This window comes from Microplitis mediator, chromosome 6, assembly GCF_029852145.1.
Source record: "Microplitis mediator isolate UGA2020A chromosome 6, iyMicMedi2.1, whole genome shotgun sequence".
NCBI lineage: Eukaryota > Metazoa > Arthropoda > Insecta > Hymenoptera > Braconidae > Microplitis > Microplitis mediator.
The window spans coordinates 16,017,373-16,037,366 of NC_079974.1; the positions used below are offsets into that span (position 1 = coordinate 16,017,373).

Consider the following 19,994-nt stretch of genomic DNA (forward strand, 5'->3'; position numbering starts at 1 on the left):
TACCGGAAAAAATTCCTGTGCGATTATCATTTTATATGTACAAACAAAAATCGAATCATAGAAACTGCACCAAATTTCAAATCAAAATGTTTAAAACTATTTAAGTAATCAATTGTTAAAGTCAAATTCGGAAATTCGTAAGCAATTCATCGTATTTATAACAAATATTAATATTTTCGTATAGTTCACTCATGGAGAATAGAGACAGAGTCTCTATTCTCAATGAGTTCACCGTAGCAGCATTGGCTTGAAACGCGCTGTAAGAACCGCTTGAATGCAGCAACTGGTGTGAGTTGAACGAAGAACTCGCGCAGATAAAAAATGAAAATTAGTTATTTGTAAAAAAATCTGAGCGTCGGATGGCCTTGCGGGCCCCCCAAAACTTCCCGCTGTTTTTGAGCTCAAAAAGCTCGACAATATTAGTGTGAATACATTTTCGAGCTCTTCGAGCTCAAAATCGGTTCATTCATTCAAAAGTTACAGAATGTTTACATACGTACGTACATACACACATACATGCACTCGGACATCATCTCGACATTAGTCAGGATAGCTTCCTAGAACCTCAAAACGTCAAGATTTGATAAAAATTCGATTTTGGAAAATCGGATCGAAACCAATAACTTCCCGAATTTTTGAAAATTTTCAATTTTCTTAGCGGGTAGTTAAAAATCAAAACTTTTACAAAACTCAAAGTAAAAATCACAATATATTATTTAGGATAATAATTTCTGTTGATTATAAAAATTACTGCATTTAAAATAAAATTTACTATCGACAAATGAAAGTTATAATGTACCAATAATTTTTACTACTGTACTTAGTAAATATTAGTTAGTGCGCTTTGTGAAAGATGTATTCTGGCAAGTAATTTTTACAATTCAGATAGTAGTATTTCCAATCTCAAATAGTAATTCTATCTTCCGGAGTAGCAATTTGTCTTACCGACATTCTAAAATGTACTTTACCTACGTAAAATTACATTGGAAATGTAATATTTATCAACTACGAAACAAAAATTGCGACTAATGTACCAACTTTTAATAATTCCAACAACAATTACTACTTTTTGTAAGATTGAAGTATTTTTATATGAATAAGTAAATATTGATTTTTTTCAAGCGATAATTTAACGAAGCTTTATTGTAATTATTATCATAAGTGAAAATTACAATCTAGATAGTAATAATTGAAATAAAAAATTACTTCTCTGCAAATCATCGTAATTTTTTTTATGGATTGTAATTTTTTATTTAAGATAGCAAATTTTTCATTGTGGTTGTAATTATTATTTAATTTTGACCTGCATTTTTCTCCGTGTAAAAATGTTTTCTTTTGTACTTAGAGAGTGATAATAATAAAAGGGGTTAATATAAGTCAAGCATTGAAGCTCGGCTTTAAATAGTTTAACAATTTTGTTAAATTGATAAAAATATTTAACTGTGAAAAATTATAAATTTGAAAAATTGAGTTCACTTACCACGCCGAGAAACATCCAGACCAGCAGACAATTCTTTCGGTTTCTACAAAAATAGTTATAAGACAATTTTTATTATTTAATACGTAATAATTGATGGACAAATTATTAGATCATAAAATTAATGTTTTGTTACCTTGGCGGACGTTATTATAAATTTCCCGCTGCTGAATCCACTCTGTCTGGAAGCAAATCTAGTTATTCTTGACTTTCTTGATGGCAACATTATCAAAATTTTCTGAACAACTGGAAAATAGAATTTAAAGTTTTTACCACCTCTAAAATATGATTAGCATAAAATAATTGATATTTATTAAAAATACTTCGATAGTATTCATAAAAATGCTATCGAAATAAAATTGATTTATTTAAATACTAAAGTTCATAAAATGAACACGAAATATCGTTTATATTTGAATTTTTTAGTTTAAAAAATTATTTTCACCTTATCGTCATCAATAAAAAATCGGAAAAATTTATGTACAAGGTGGTTTTGACCGTCTTGACCAGTGGATGTTGAACACAATGGATATTTTAGTGGCGACTTCTGTAAGCTTCAGCGCTGATGGCAGTTTTTTAAAATTTGAATTTCCCTCTTGGCGGCTATGTTCGTTCCATGATGTCTAGCTGTTGCTTCATCGGATTCCATTGTTTTGATATCAATATATTTTTGGATTTTTTTTTGTTTTGAATTTGGAGCCTGAAATGAAAATTAAATATTTTCATTAATTTAATTTAATTAATCATTTTTCTAATTCGTGATATTGAAATATTTAAGCGTTGATTAAATTAAATAAATTAATTAATTAAAAAAAAAAAAAATTTTCCAACGACTTTTATTTTAATAATACGACAAAGGTAGAATATTTATTAATTATTTGAATTTTCAAGAATAAAATCACAAGAAAAATAAATTATTTGTGCCAAGAGAAGTCTGAGTGTAATTAATATATTTTGGCCAATAAATATCAAGCGTTTTAAAAAAATTATTACCTAGATGTATTCCTCCATATTTAATGAAGCTAAAGTTGACATTAATTATAGATTCTGAGTTGGAATTAACGCAAAAAGTTAATTAAACAACATCCGAGTGCATTGAGGATATTGACTCGTCGTAGACATGACACTTTTTGAGATCTGAACTGAAGCCCGAATCATCTCGAAGGAGATACCACTCAACGGCTATTGGCGCTGCTGTAACTGCGCGCGCCCTCATCAAAAGCGCGGGAGTTTTAAATCTCGAATAATTACCAAAAAAAATGACCCAATTATTCGTTTAGTTTTAACTTTTAAACAATCGATCACGATAATTTTAAACAAATAATAAGTCAATTAAATAAATTCTTTTTTCAATCCTCACCCTCGTCTATTTCTCGCGATGAATTATGAAAATATCAATGAGACGCAGCCTGACTATCAACCAAAACTTATCAAATAATAATCAATAAATAACTAAGAAATAAATGGAATTATTTTTCTGATTATCCAACATGAAAGTTGGGTAATTATATTCACAATTAATATAATTTCTAATTATATTTTTTTAATTCTCCAATAGATAATCCAATTTTTCAATATTATTTAATATTTTATCATTTGTTAAACAGTAAGTCGTAAATTCAATTTATTTTTATAAAAAAAAGTTTTAAAGAATTTTAAAATCAACTTACTTTTGCCGCCATTTTTACTGCTGGCCGGCCTGTCACAAGCACTCTCACAAATTAATAACCTAAACACACGCTAAAAAAAAATAAAATTACTGCAACTAATAAACTACAATATCTAAAAATCAATTTAAGATAATAATTATAATCAATCTTAGACATTTAATTACTTTTATTCGTGTATTTAACTGACGACAACGAACCTATTGTAGAACGCGACGCGAAGTCAAAAGCCGGCACTGAATTTAATTTATTCGAAAGCTTACGTACTCTGACACTTTATTTATTATTTTAAACTGTGTAGTGACCACTTAAGAATTTGTTTAAAATAATTAGACAGGAAATACTGAGTTGTGTGATAAATAAACTGATTATTTCGAGGAGGTGCAGTGTTAACGGTCGACAATGAGTTCTAGACCTGCGTCGCGGAACAGCAAAGCTGCTCTCTACTGCGCTTGTGGGTTCCGACAGTCGCCACTGCAGCGCCTGAGTCGCCTCGAATTTTATTTCACCGCCATGATAGTGACGCGTAATCTCGAGTTCGCGATTTAATTAACTAATAAACTATTTTTATTTCATAATTAATTGGAAATTGTGCCAAAAAATATTCTTTGATATCCGGTAAATATTTAGTGACAGTAATTTTCTTTGTGCTCTAAATAAAAGTTTAAAAAAAAATTAAATTACTTTACGCCAACTTTTACGATGATTGGATCTTGGCGTTGGTTGTCGTTGAAAAGTATTATTTTACATCAGTTTAATTCACTTGTATTCATCATTATTTATGTGCTAAAAAGTCCAAAAATTATTTATCATCAGTTAAAAATCTTTAATTAGTTTTGATTACTCAGAAATTAGTGTAAAAAAATTTTTTTTTCTGACTTGAGAATTTTCCACTATTTTTCAAACTTGTAAAATAATTTTTTTTTTATTTCTAATTAATTGTTAATTATAACGAGTCTTCTAATTATCAGTGTTACAGTGTAAGTAATTATTTTTTTCAAGTATTTAATTATAGGATTAAGAAAAAACAGAGGGAAATGAGCCATTAGAAATAATGCTCGTAATATTTTTTCTAAATAAATGAGAAAATTCGAAATTTTCCGGGTGATTTTGAGTTCATATTTTTTTAAAAATGTATTTATAAGGGTTAATATTATTAAGTACATGCAGTTTCTTATTTTAATTTGGGTTGTTCGGAACCGTATCAATGACGAATTTTTTTTAAACAGTTAAATTTTAAATCAATAAAATTTAATAGTTTGATTCCAGCTGGAAAATTTATTTAATTAAATATTGTCTTAGATTATATTTGATTAAATTAATTAATATATTTTAATTATATTTCAGGTGTTAAGAATATGAATAATTTTTAAATATTGACTGGGGATGAAGATATTGAATCTTGATGATCAAGAAAAATTTTGTGACCACAAAGGTGGCCGCTTAGAATAATTTCAAATTTTAAAATTCAACACTAGCGCCGTAGTTTCAAAAGTCGCCGTCGCTGTGTCTGTGCGATTTCAAACAGCCAGGAGCCAGCCATTGTTCTATAACCGTCATGTCTACTGCTCAACAATCATCTTCCATGTAAGTAGCATAAATTAATTCATTTTATTCAAGTTTTTTGTGGCATCGATAAGTAAATAATTGCTCGGTAGCTTTCTAAACGCATAATGATCAATATGAGATAATAATTTTAAATAAATATTCGTTTAGTCATAAATAAAATATTTCACATGTCCGAAATAGCTCCGGTTAGATGATCTTGAAGTTAGAAGACAATAAACAATTTTTGAACTTTTTTTCTAACAAATTAATTACAAAAAAAAAAAAAAAAAAAAAATGCACATGTAGAAAATTAAAAAAACTATGGGTGCAGTTTTTTAAAATATTTTTTTTTTAAATTAATTGTTTTTAAAAAAATTCAAAAATTATTAGACGTCGGCTTATTTCAGTATCTGGTTTTACTAATGATCACAACCAATTTTTTAAAATTATTTTTTCAATCAACATTTTAGTAATTAATTGATATTTTTGTTTTGCATTGTCATTTGACCAATGATTTGAATGATTGAGCATAAATTGTTGCATATGATATTTTTTGTTGAACTAAGGATTTTAATTCACTTCACATTGTTCTCAGGAAATGTTGACCTCAGTTTGTGAAAGATATTTATTTTGTTTAATTAATTAGAAAATGATAATTATTTTACAGGTGGTCATGAAATTGTCCATAAATATTTTTTTGAAAATTAAACGAGGAATTTTTGTGCCTGAGATTCAATTGTTGTTAATAAAGATGGCTGCCGAGAAAAAAATTCAAATTCTAAAATTGGACGTTAGCTTCTGACTAATGAAATTCGCCGTCTACAGTATAATTGCAATCAGGTGGCAGTCAAAAAATTCAAGGCCATTATTTGACCATTCTGTATGGGTAAGATTTAATCATTTAATTATTTTACCTCATTTATCTAAATAAATAGTTTATATTTTTATATCACTGTGGCAAAATAAAAATAAAAATTGTTTTCAATTATTTAAAATATTTTGCCTCAGACTAAAAATTTGTATGTATTGCTAATCAATTACTTTTGGTAAAATTTTCAGTTAGTGCAAAAATAATTTTGCTTAGGCAATAAACGAAAATTCCGAGTTGGAGATTGATGCAGTAAAATTGTCCAAATGAACGTCATCAATATACATCTCTTATGCTTGTTCCAGTTGCAGGGAGCGCAGAAATACGTCCGCTAAGGTAATTTCTTTTTTAATTCAATGAAATCATATTCAAATATTAATTCATTTCAAAAATTATTAATAAGGATTATTTTTATTTTTATAGAAATTGAAAGAATTGTCTGCTGGTCTGGATATTTCTTGGCGTGGTGAGTAATTTTTCGCACGACATATTTGTCTAATAAATTAAGGATTATGTTTATTTATTTTTTGACTCGAGTCGAAGATGAAGGCATATATTGTTTTCTGATATTTTTTAAAAATCTGCTGGAACTGCCCGAGTCCCCACCCAAAATAAATTCGATTACAATTTATTTTTATCTAAGCTAAGATGTCAGAAAAATCGTTCGCAAAGCTCCAATTTTAATCCCAGAAAATCACAACAAATAAGTTATAGGCCAAGAAAATTTAATTTTTAGTCTAGCATTCGTGATTTTTATCTTGTATTTCACTTGTAAGATCAATTTTGAAATTTGTCGAATTTGTATTGAAAATCTCAGTTTTAATCCAGATTTCAACTCAAGGAGAAACCATTTTTTAACAATATAAACAAGAGTATGACCACTGTGACCGACACTAAAGTCTTAAATCAGCTGTCCCATTGCTTCTGTTTCCTCAAAAGTCATTTCCGGTATTTATTTTCTTTGTTATAAATCATTAAAAAAATTGTTTTGGCTTTAGATGTGTGATTGATATATTTGTTTGTAACTTTTAGTGTATTATTGAATAGAATTTTAAAGTAATCGTTAAGTACTTTAATTATTTGATGAAGAATTATTTTTATCAATAAAAGCATCAGTAACTATAATTTTGATGACGAGCTCTATTGGAAAAGAACGATATGATCGAGATATTTTTTTTCTTGGCTACAAAGAGGTAAATACTTCCATCAATTTTTTTGTTTTTAATTGATTTAATATCATCGTCAAGGAAAATAGACTCACGATTTTTTAAATCTTAATCTAAATAATTTAATATCACATTACAGATCTCAACTGGTGAAATTATTTAAAATCATTTGTTGAAGATGAAAATAAAAGATTATTAATCCAATAACTAATTGCCAATTATTAGAAAGGAAATGTTGTTTTTGGTAAGATATTTATTAAAAATTTTTCGTTAAGTTCTAAAATGTTGTAAGATTGCTCTCCATTGAAATTTATCTGTTAATTTTTATAGTCATTACGATGATGCCAATCAGTTGACTGTATAAATAATAGAGTAGATGGTACAGTGAAAACGAAAACCGTGATTTTATTCCATGTGATCATCATGCACCTTGGGTCGTTAGTTCCGGTTGCTGGAAAAAGAGAAAAACGTCCGCTAAGGTAAATTATTTTTATCATCAATAGAACTGATTAATTTATATAAAAACATGATTAACTTAATTAACGAATCTATTAGTTAAGTTACTTTTTTTTGGTTTTACAGAAATTGAAAGAATTGTCTGCGGCTCTGGATATTTCTTGGCGTGGTGAGTGACTTTTTGTATGGATATTTTTTTCATGAATTTATTATTATAATTATTATTTATTGCCTTCGGACTCGAGTCAAAATAATATGTTCGCATAAATCTCTGACTTTTTATTGTCTTTCCTATATAATTTAATTGATATTTTTCTATCAACGTTTTCTAAATTTATAATACAAGTTTGTTTTTTATTTCTGATAATCCGTTTATTTTTTATTCTTGTTCAGGGGTTTAATCAGTCTAAAAAAAATATGATATACACGTATTTAGATGTTATTTTATAGAAGTCAAATCATGAGGGTCGAATTGACCAGAAATTGAGAAATTTTTTTGTTTGTACATTCGGGTCGAAAAGTTTTTTATGTCGATCAAAGTTAACTCTAATTAAAATTGAAGCAGAAGTTTCGATATTTCCAATCAAAGGCACTTTAGACAGTTTTCAAGAAGTAGAATAATGAGAGTTTAGTTTTCTTTGTTATCATCATCCCAGATAGTCATTTCGTCAAGTCGAGCTGTTGCGGCGAAACTGGACTGATAGCAAGACTTTCTGGTCATAAAGTTGGTGGTAATTAGTTGTGATCAAGTTGACGACAATTTTTCGATAACTTTAAGTTTTTGTAACTGTTGACTACAAGTTATTACCAACTTTCCCAGAAAATTGATGACAATCTACTGCCGCAACCTGTGGCCAACTTTCTGAGAAAATTGAAGGCCACTTGGCGTCAACTAATGGAATGCCAAATTTTGCCACCAACGTTCTGAGAAAATTGCCATCAACTTATGGAAATGCCAATTTTTGCGGCCAACTTGGTGACAAATTGGTGCAGTAGCTTATCGCTAGCTTGCTGCCAGCTTGGCTATTAGGGTGCGGTTATTTGGGTAACGATTTTATCACGTACAGTTGATGGTAAGAGCTCATTCGGAATATTTTAAATTCGCTCAGATAATGTGCCGTCGAGTTAAGAGTAACATTTGACTATCCAACTATTGGCTATAATTTTTTCAGAACGTTGGCGACAATTTACAGCCGCGATATGATGGCAATTTGACAAAGAAAGTTTCCATCAAGTTGTTGGCAACTTTCTACTCGCCTAACTATTGCATTTAACTTGGTGGCAAGTTGCTATTAACTGTTGCGTTCGCCAACGAGTTGCTAAAATGTGGACATCAGGTTTTAGTTTCTTGACGTCAAGTTGCGGACGAAATAGCTATCTGAGCGGTTGCAACTGTAGATGTCCATGATATCTACGCTTAGAAACATCAAATTCTACGAGCTTTTGCCATACAATAGTAAAAAAAAAGAAAGAAATTTTGTGGGTTTCTTTATTACTTTTCGTTCTTTAAAAATGTAATCAACTATTATAGTATCCTTATCAATTAATTAGAGAGAATATTTTGTCATTTAGTTAATAAGTTATTAAAATAATTTTATCTCATTATTACAATTCAAAAAAATCATTCTGCATTCAGAAAAAAAAAATCGGTCTGTCAGTTGACCCTGCGGGCCAGCCCCAAAACTTTCCGCTGTTTTCGAACTCAAGAACCTCGAAAACATTATTGTGAATACATTTTCGAGCTCTTCGAGTTCGAAAATACGTTTATATGCTGTTGTTTTCGAAAAAAAAGTTTTTTACCATTTTTTCTCCAACGATATCTCGTAAACGAATGAACCGATTGAGACGGTTGAGGTGGCAATCGACGCGTTTTATCAAGTTCTAAAGCTGATCGAATTTTGAATTCGATTTATCGAGTCGTTTTTGAGATATTTTAGAAAAAATAAAAAATTTTTTTTTTTAATTCTTTCGACAACGGTTTCTCTTGAACGAATGAACCGATTTTGATGGTTGAGGTGGCATTCGACGCGGCTTATAAAGCTCTAGAGCCCAGTCTATTTTGGAATCAATCCATCGAACACATTAAAAGCTATCCAAAAAAAACATTTTTGAAAAAAGTTTATTTTTGGAATATCTCTGAACGAGCCCTACCGATCAAGCTCAATTTTCTTTCAGCTTCAAGATATTGACAAGCCGCGTCGAATGACACCTTAAAGTTCAAAATCGGTTCATCCGTTCAAAAGATACAGGTATTTACATACGTACGTACGTACGTACATACATACACTCGGACATCATCTTGAAATTAGTCAGAATAGCTTCCTAGGACCTCAAAACGTCGACATCTGATGAAAATTCGATTTTGGTAAATCGAACCGAAACCAATAACTTCCCGAATTTTTGAAAATTTACAATTTTCTTAGCGGGAAGTTAAAAATGACGTTCTAATATTTATCAAAGTTGAAATTATACTTAAAATGTAAATGCAAATTCGCATGTAGTTGGCCACTAAATTCCAAATTTTTTATTGCACTCTAAAATGAGCGGCGTTTAAATAGACTCAATTTTTCGCTAGCAGAGGGTGAAAATTCTGGACACTCCAATGTACCGATGTTATTTCGCGGTGTAATAATATTATAATTAGTAAATGGTATTAGTTCAATTTATCGGAGTAATATTGGCGTTACAAATTACTATTTTTCTGTAAAATGAAATATCCAAATCAATTTAATTTATTTTAGATAGCGATCAATCATTCAATCCTAGAGAAAGTAGTAACACCGTCATTGAATTTATTTTAGCATCACATCAGGAGTTAACAATTAACACCGAAAAATCTGAAACCAGACACCGCGTAGTCTTACATCATTTTCAGTATCATTTAATACAGTAATAAAATTAAAAAAAAATCTAATTTGATCTAGAATATATTTATCATACAAAATATACCGGTATTCAGAAAATTGTCATTGAAAATATGACTTATTTTTTTCCGATCGTTTAAATATCGATATCATATCCATATTTATTTTTCAACCCTTTTTCTCATTTTGATGAAACGTAACAACTGTACAGCTCTGTTCAGAGATAAAAAATTTATATGAAAAATGTCTAACATCGATGTCACAGATATATTATACACAAGTGCATTGCAATACATAACCAATAAGAAGTAAAATGTTTTTGGTTGCGACATAGATATTTTAATATCTATAGCTATCGATAGTTGTGGCTGTATCAGTAGTGATAGGGTTGGAAGTGGTATGAGGCTATAAGTCCATCTATATCCTCCATCTTGTATAAGAAGCGTCCCTCGTTGAGTCTTGGTCTGCACGACGCGTAGAATACTTAAAGTTTTGCTCCACCTCAACTTCTTTTTTTCTTCTTATTCTTTTTTTTTTTCATCCTCTTCTTCCCCCTCTTCTTACTCTACTATTACCCACTTTCTCATCCTCTTATTCTATCGCTTGTCGAAGTGGCGGTGACGTCGAAACGTTTCGCATAAAGTATTCTTGCCCGTCGATCGAGAAGATACCGTAGAAACTGAGTTACGACGCTACGTGGTCCCGTCACCCATCTCATTTTCTTCAACAGTAGTGAGTATATAGAATCGACTTTAACTTAAAGCTAACCTAAGGGAAATGGGAAAATAGTCTCGAGAGATCACGCAATAATGCCTTCTTTCTTAATGTCTTAAACTTAACGTTTTTCGTCTTCTTTTAACATTTTTTTAACACGCGAAAGTTAATCGGTCGTTCGAAAACGTCTTGAGAATAAAAATTTAAATAAAATTATAGGTATTGAGTTAAAAATTAGTCAATAGAGCCATTGATAAGGAATAAACTAATAATAAAAATAAGGGACAGATGAGGAGAAATAGTAGTATAGAATATATATATATATATATATTTAGAAGGCAAGATCGTTTCATCAATGATGCAAGTCGAATGAGATAGACTGTATATAAAGGTTGTTCGTCGAAGGATCCTTTAGTCCTTAGGGGTCCATTCCCTGTGTCGTGGAAACGACGAGTCTGCTAACCGACGAATAATCACTCTTGTGAAAACGATCGTCGACACGACACATTATTTATTTATGAGTATCATCAACGGACAATCTCTTGGGTACTTTAATGATTTGTTGAATGATTTAGTTGTTAGTTTGTTATCTTTTTATTATTATTTTTATTCAATAATGATTTTATTTATTGATGATTACTTTTTTTTTTAATTCGGAGCGTTAAAATAAAAATACCATTAAATAACAAGACAAGTTTACAATTGTAAAGGTAATCGATCTAAGTTTTTATTAGCTTTGTGGCCAACAAAACAGACCACGGTGTACTTCTTGACTGATCGCATTGGCGCGTGCTACGAGCCCTTTCACTTCAACAATGCTATTTGTTTTATTCTCGAGAATTTCTTTACTCGTTTGGCTATTTATTTTAACCCTGTTTTTTTAAGCTACTTCTGTTTGAAATAAAAAAAAATATATTTCTTCAATATTTCACTTTAAAATGGTTGACAGAATTTTATTTACCAAAAAACCAAAACAACATTCTTAACAAAAAAAAAATTAATTAATTACTAAACAGCAAAAATATTTATAATATTTTGAAGTACTTGAATTGTTTGTACTGTTAATCAATACTCAAAAAAATAATGTAAGGTAAGAGACCCAGTACCCGATCAGGGAACTAGTACCCTATCACTCATGTCTTTGTATATCTATATTTGTTAAATTTTACTACATATAGATATTTACAAATACATGGAGTGATCGGATACGAGTTCCCTGATCGGGTACTGTCTTTTACCTTACTCAAGTTTTGTCTATCTGACCCGTGAAAAAAAAAAATCGTTGAAAAAAGGTTAAAAAAATTTGACTATTCTAAACTTCAAAACATGACACAATGACGAACTTTTTTTAAACGTATTGTAAACTTCTGACAATACTACAAACTAACATTTTTCAGTGCAAAATACGTTCAGAAAAAACTGATTTTGAACTATTTCTGAACGTTATAATAACAAATTAAATTTTGTCGTAATTAAGAAGCCTATTCGTTATGAGAACAAATGATATTCATTATATCAATATCATCGTATTTCAAAGCAGGCATTTGTTACTCTAAGTAATCTTAGCTTGTGGGGACAAAAATTTTGTCAGTGCTACAAATTCGTTTTGTTATTTTAACAAATCACTTTTTTTACTGCAACACAACATTGTAATCATAACGAATGCTTCGTTATCCGTATATTAAGGCAGAAATTTGTTACTGTAAGTTATCTTATCTTGCGATTACAAAAAATTTTTTCCGTGTATGTAATGATTTTTGTCTTGAATTTCTAAGTTTAAAAAACGTTCAAACAAAGTTCATCGTTGTGTCACGTTTTCAAGTTTACAATAGTCAACAATTTTTTTTACACGGGGATATAAATTTTGAAAATTAAAAATATCAAAAATTCAAATAAAAAAAATTAATAAATGAAATTTTTACGTAAAAGTGATTACACGTACAAAACAATTCTAACGATAATTTTCCATAGCTGTCACATTCAGCAGAAAGTTAATTTTTCTGTTAGCTAGTCGTATTTAAATTGTCAAAGTCGTATTACGTTGACAAAAAAAAAGTATAAAAAAGTAATGAAAAAATAAAAATGAAAAATAATGAATTAAAACTCTTTTATCTTGTCTGATCATAACATATAAACACTTGTTTGATGCAGAAATTGTCCTGTTGTGTAGCTTTTGGATAGGTATAAATAGTAAAGAAAAAAGAGCGTGTGTGTGTGTGTGTGAAAGAAAGAGAAAGAAAAATAACAAGAAAAAGAATTATAAAGTCAGATGAGTGCATCAAAATTGGCAAAAATAATCTCCTTCTAAAAAATTCTATTAGCCCTGTTTTTCACGTTTATGACTTCATAGTCGTTCACATACTGCGGGTAATAATTGAAAATTGACGCTGTTTTTAATCCGCACTACCAACCTTCATATATATACATATATATGAAAATAACTAGATAGAGGCTGGATGATATGACGAGCGCTTGACGCGGAAAATCCTTGTGTATGACTCGAAATATAACGCGTGATGAGACTCAACACAATACTATACCAACGAGTATAACGAGTTATAACGAATCAACTCGTCACGCCTATTTTATCCCAGTGAGATTTCAATTCCCAACAACTCTGTTTTTATATTCTTTCAACAAATAACAATTTTATTTTTCATTTTCTTTTTTTTTTTTTTTTTCATTTCTTCCTATTATTAAATTTTTATAACTCTAAATTCAATTGGCTTATTGAGATATGTGTCAAAGAAATTTCTATTCACAGATAAAAATACACTAATTAAATTACTAAATTAAAATATTCATATTAAAATAATAAACTTAAATGATGATAGTTGAATTTTTTATTATTAGATAATTAAAAAAATTTTATTAGTAATTTTGTAATAAAATAAAAGCCATAATTAAGTTAATTAAAATAAAAATTCATTAATTAATAACTTATTCAGTTTTCAATCTATAAATCTCTATACTGTAATTATTACGTAATTGTTGATTATATAATTTATTAAATTCAATCGGCAAATTCCTAATCACTTTTGTGCTCAATCAAAATCGTATTCAATGATATCATCAATTATAGTAAATGATTTTGACGTTACATCTCAAATTCAGTTGTTACGCAAAATTAATTCTGAATTCAATTAAATTACGAAAAGTAAAATCACTATTTTGCATAAAAGAAAAATTATTATAATTTATTAAATTTATACCATTATTTTTTGACATACACATTTATTTTCATTTCAACACTTTATATCGCTGTCAAATATAAATATGTCAAGATAACAGGAGATAATATTATAATTAAATATACTATTATATTATAGCTGTATGTTTGTCAGTCATTAAAGAGCTCGCCCAAAAAAATATGTTTTACTAAATTATATATCTCATAAATCAGAAAGGCGTGACCAAGTGTCACTAGAAATCATTTTAGCATTAATATTAACCAATTAATTATACCTCTATTTAATTAATAATCTTTTGCTACACATGAGCCAATAAAAATTGAATATTATGAAAATTAAATTTGAAAACCCTTCACTATTTTAAATAATAGTGTGACAAATAAATCATCAGATAATTAGCTCTATTTTACAAAGGAGAAATGGATTTCTTGGCGCAAAAAATTTTACTCGTCTCCAGAAAATTTATACTTGTCCCATAAATTTGTTGCATTATAAATTGAAAACAAAAATTTTTTTTGGGGCGAGAAAAAATTTTTTGGAACGACAAAAAAATTCTTGCGCTAAGAAATTTTTTCTAGTCCTAAGAAAATTTTTGTCTTCAATTCATGATGTAAAATATTTCTCGCGCCAAGAAATCCTATACTCAATTTTGTGAAATTAATTTCACACTTTTTATAAATATTATCGTTTGTTTTTATTAACTTTGTCTAATCAGGAATTGTTAATTTTATCCAAACAAAAAGATGTCGGTATCCTGATTTGTCAAATGATTTTGTACGAAATTTATATTTCTGTAAAATAGGATATTTTATAATGATTATCAAAATTTCTTAATATTATGAATAATAAATTTCTCTATCGTAAAAAAATTTTCCTCAATTCAGCCTCTAGTACTTTTCTTTCATTATCAGCACTTAGCGATAAAATCATAATGGTTTTTCACATTTTATAGGAATATGTTTTCCAATGACATGCAAGATTTTTCTTCTGCTACATTAGAAAAATTCCATTGTAAAATAGTCAAAATTACTATGGCCATAATAATTTCTTATTCATATTAGTCATTGTAAATATTAATTTTTTACTTATTATTTTTAAACATTTTTATTCCAATTTGCGTTAGTGTCCAAAACATTCCGGTGTAAATACGAAATCACAAGATCTTTTCTCAGTACATGCATCATTCATATATAAATACAGAAAAAATAATCATGTAACATAGGAGAGTTTACTATTTATCTTTCTCTGTGCAGTGTTCAAACTTTCTGAACAAAATCTTATATATGAAATTATTAAATGAATTACATAAAAGTAAAAATTAATAATGCAAATAAAAACAATTCATTTGATAACTTCAATACGAACTAAAATTTCATGAGATTGAATGCAAACGGAGCGTGTAAATAAAGCTTCAAGTCCGTTACGGTTTTCTAATCCCCCACACCGCGTTGACACGGGAAAGTACATTACTCACGAGGATGTGTCGTTCATATTGAAACTCGAGTTGGGTGCATCCCAAGGGATATTGCGATAAATTTATGTGTATCTATATATATGTTAAAAATAAAAAAAAAGCAAATACGACAAACTATTAAAGGTATATGATGCCAGTCACATAATTTCAGGCTGTCTATAAGCTTTCCAAGTTTTCTTAGACTTTGAAATCTAAACACATGTCGAAAAGACGATTTTTAAAATCGAAACGACGTCAAAGTTGGCTTTTTTTTTTTTATTTGTAAAAAAAAATGCAATAATATTTTGACTGTAACCAATTTACTGAAATAAGTAAAATTAAAAGGAGTATTGAAAGTAAAAGTACAAGAAAACGGCTTATTGTAATATGTCGTATAGCTACAAAGATTGTAAATAACACGAATAACCGCGTGGTGAAGTTGGTTATACTGGCAGTTCTATTATCTACTCATGTCGCGTATACTCTTTCCCGCTATTGAGATACTATTTTTTTTTTTTGTTTCATATTTTTAGCTGCACAGAAACACTAGTACGAGATGAAAAATAAAAAGAATAAGAGTGGTTAGGTGCGATGTATATGCAAGTGTGGTGTATGAACCAAGGGTTATATTTCAAAAAGAAGGGACGGCCTCCAAGGGGTCGTGAATACCTTAATAGACATAAGGTATATCGTTCTTGTCTTGTATATACGCTCTAAAACGCGCTTGTCTTTTTATGGTTCTATAAGACTTTCTTTTATTATATATACTTATGCATATATAAATATATGAGCATGAACATTAAAAGATAAATGACATATGACTTTTTCAACTTTCCGCTAAGAAAATTGGAAATTTTCAAAAATTCGGGAAGTGGTTTCGGTCCGATTTTCGAAAATCGAATTTCTAAGAGATCTTGACGTTTTGAGGTTCTAGGAAGCTATTCTGACTAATTTCACGATGATGTCCGAGTGTATGTATGTGTGTATGTACGTACGTATGTAAATATCTGTAACTTTTGAACGTTAACGAGAAACCGTTAACGAACGTTAACGAGAAACCGTTAACGAAAGAATTGAAAAAATAATTTTTTTTTAGTTTTTTTTAAATTTCTCAATAACGACTCAATAAATCAATTTCTAAATTTGATCAGCTTTAGAACTTGATAAAACGCGTCGATTGCCACATCAACCGTCTCAATCGGTCAATTTTTTTGAGAGATATCGTCGGAGAAAAAATGGTAAAAAACGTTTCTTTTCGAAAACAACGGCATACAAAAGTATTTTCGAGCTCGAAAATGTATTCACAACAATGTTTCCGAGCTCAAGGATTTCGAAAATAGCGGGGAGTTTTAGGGTTGGCCTGCAGGGTAAACCGATAGACCGATTTTTTTTTTTAAATTTACCTTTTTTTTGGAATTTCGGTTTCTTTTGTATCACAATCGCCTTTTCTCAAAATACTTAATAATTCTGTCGATTGGCCTACCAAATGAATATTTTTTGCAGCATTAACGTCTCTAGTTGTTACGTTTTTACACGGTTTACACAAAAATTCACGAAATACATTAGTTCTGTGTAAACGCGAAAATTTTTTAGTATTAACAGTAAATAGCAACTACACGCTTGTGGTATCGTATTCATTAATGTATACGATATCAATGTAATGCCTAGAACTTAGATTATTTATGAGCTGTTGGTGCCTGAACTTTCTTCCACTGTAATGTCCAAAATTACATATTTGAACACCACTACCATACATTGTACGAATTTTTAATTGCGATACTTTAGGATTTGATAAACATTCGTGGTTAGTGCCTTCAACAACTTTCAATTCTTCTTCTTTTATTTTTTTATTATACTTATTTTTTATTCTCTTCCCTTGACGATGATATTGTTTTACAATTTTATTCACTTGATGTTTTCTGTCTTCAGATGATAAATCACTCATTTTTTAAATTTTAAATACAATGTTTAAGGCATTATAATAATTATTTTGCATTTTTGTTTTATCCTCTTCATTCTGTTGTTTTTCTTGCTTATGTAAAACGAATTTATGAAGATGTTGAATAAGCATATTCCTTTCTTCTTTTGTTTTTTAACTTCCCGCTAAGAAAATCGACGATTTTCGAAAAATTCGGGAAGTTATTGTTTTCATCCCGATTTTTGAAAATCGAGTTTTCATCAGATGTCGACGTTTTGAGGTCCTAGGAAGCTATTCTGACTATTTTCAGAATGATTTCCGAGTGTGTGTGTGTGTGTGTGTGTGTGTGTGTATGTAAACTCTTTGTAACTTTTTAACTAACAAATCGATTTGGATGGTTAAGACGGCAATCGAAAGAGCTTGTTGGTCATCAACTTTTCTGAAAATTTCAGATCATTTGATTAAGTTGACTCCAAAATATTGGCGAATTACGAAAAAAAAAAATTTTATTTTTGTATTTTTTTATTGATTTCTCAAAAGCGACTCATACGATTGACTTCAAAATATAATCCGCTCTAGAACTTAATAAAATGCGTCGATTGCCGCCTTGGCCATCTCAATCGGATAATTTGTTCGAGAGTTATCGTGGGAGGAAGAAATGGTAAAAAACGGTTTTTTGCGAATATCTTTGAAACAGCTGAACTAAACAATTCCAAAATCTAAACAGCTTTAGAGTTTATTAAAACGCGTCGATTGCCACCTCAATCATCAAAATCGGGTCATTTGTCTAAGAAATATCGTGGGAGAAAAAAATCCTGAAAAACGGTTTTTTCCAAATATCTTTGAAACGACTAAACCAGTCGATTTTTAATTTCAATCAGCTCTAGAATTCAACAAAACACGTCAATTGCCGCCTCAACCATCAAAATCAGATCATTTGTCTAAGAAGTATCGTGAAAAAAGAAATGGTGAAAAACGGTTTTTTGCAAATATCTTTTAAATAACTGAACCAAATGATTTCAAAATCTGATCAGCTTTAGACTATGTCAAAACGGGTCGATTGCCACTTCAAACATAAAAATTTGATCATCTGTCAAAGAAATGTCGTGGGAGAAAAAAAAATGCTAAAAAACGGTTTTTTCCAAATATCTTTGAAACGACTAAACCAGTCGATTTTTAATTTCAATCAGCTCTAGAATTCAACATAACATGTCAATTGCAACATTATACGCTAGAATCGGTTGATTAGTTCAAAAGACATCGGCGTCAAAATGTTAAAAAAATAACATTTTATGTTATTTTTTCTGGACAAGTCATAATATAATGTACTAAAATATGTCCAAAATCATACCAACTCTTCGTCTTTATGGTCTCTTTCGATTCTCATATATTTTCATCTAACTCGTTTTTTAGTTTAAATCATATCAACAAAAAAATTTGAAAAACACAGTTTTTAATATTTTTCACGGATATTTTAAATATTATTGCTCTCATCTGCGTCAAAACTCATTTAAATCTCAATTTTTATTATTGACATTGATTTCTACCTCAATTTATTTATTTCATTGAACATAATCGGGACTAAAAATTAAAAAACCGCATGTTTATTAATGATTTTCGATTCTTAAATTCTCAAACTTTAACGTAAAACGTAACATGTTAGAGATTAAAAGGCTCATAAAAAACAATTGCATGTAAAAGCATTTTTGAGCTCTGCGAGTATTCACTCTCGTGTTTTCGAGCTTTTTGAGCTCGAAAACAGCGGGAAGTTTTGGGGCTGGCCCGCAGGGCCAACCGACGCCCAGATTTTTTTTTTTTTTATGATATTTTTATTACGTTTTGTTGATTTTTTTTAAATCAAGTAACGACGAACTTGTTTAATTGTTGTTTTTGTAATTCAATTTTTACACTAAATATATTTTTATTATTTTGTTGCTTGATTTTTTTTCTTTCACGATATTTCATATTAATTAATCGTTCTTTCAATCGTCACTGTAGTCTTTTAGTTTGAATATCAGTAAAGGTCATTTCGTTTACATGGCTTAATAGTATTTAATCAATAATATTGTGATAAGCTTTTTGTAAACATTTACATTTATCATATTTCAACTGAGTTAATTTTGGATGTTTATTGCATGGCTCCTGCATAGTATTTAAATTTTTTAATCTTTGCTCTGTGTATGCATGGGAAACTGATGGTGATTTTGACGACATTATTTTGTCTTCCTTTTCTACATAAGTTTCACGACTTTCTCGTTCTTCTTTTAATGACTGTTTTAATAATTTATTTTCTAGATTATGATGCGTGTCTTCTTTAGATTTAAATGATATTTGAGTATTTGATAAAATTTTAAAGACATCAATATTATTTGTTTTCATTTGATACAATTGGTAAAATAGAGCCAGGATCAATCCCCAATCCTCTTGAGTAATTATTATTATGATAGCCCTACTTTCCTTACTGTGTGCTTCAGGAGTTGGTTTCTTATTTTTCATCAATGTATGACAACGAAAAGAAATTGATATACCTCCAGTCTTACAGCTGTAAGCAAAATGCATTTTCCTAAAATCTTTACTTGTAAATTTGAACCATTTTAACCATAATCTCTCTTCTGTTTCCGCATGTGAAGCCATAAAGATTATAGTAAAATTTTTGTGCCTTGGTCAAAACA

General features: G+C 29.3%; 1 long non-coding RNA gene across 2 annotated transcripts; it reads right to left on the reverse strand.

Moving 5' to 3' along the window:
• Positions 1-833: 833 nt before the first annotated feature.
• On the reverse strand, positions 834-3,634 carry LOC130669997 (uncharacterized). 2 transcript variants are annotated; one of them, XR_008990298.1, is made up of 5 exons: positions 3,312-3,634; positions 3,148-3,217; positions 1,923-2,177; positions 1,614-1,723; positions 834-1,523 (listed from the first exon to the last, which is right to left on the reverse strand). It is a non-coding gene; the product is annotated as an uncharacterized LOC130669997 (long non-coding RNA). The 2 variants fall into 2 exon arrangements; XR_008990297.1 differs by lacking the exons at positions 3,148-3,217; positions 3,312-3,634 and adding an exon at positions 2,471-2,709.
• Between the last annotated feature and the right edge of the window lie 16,360 nt (positions 3,635-19,994).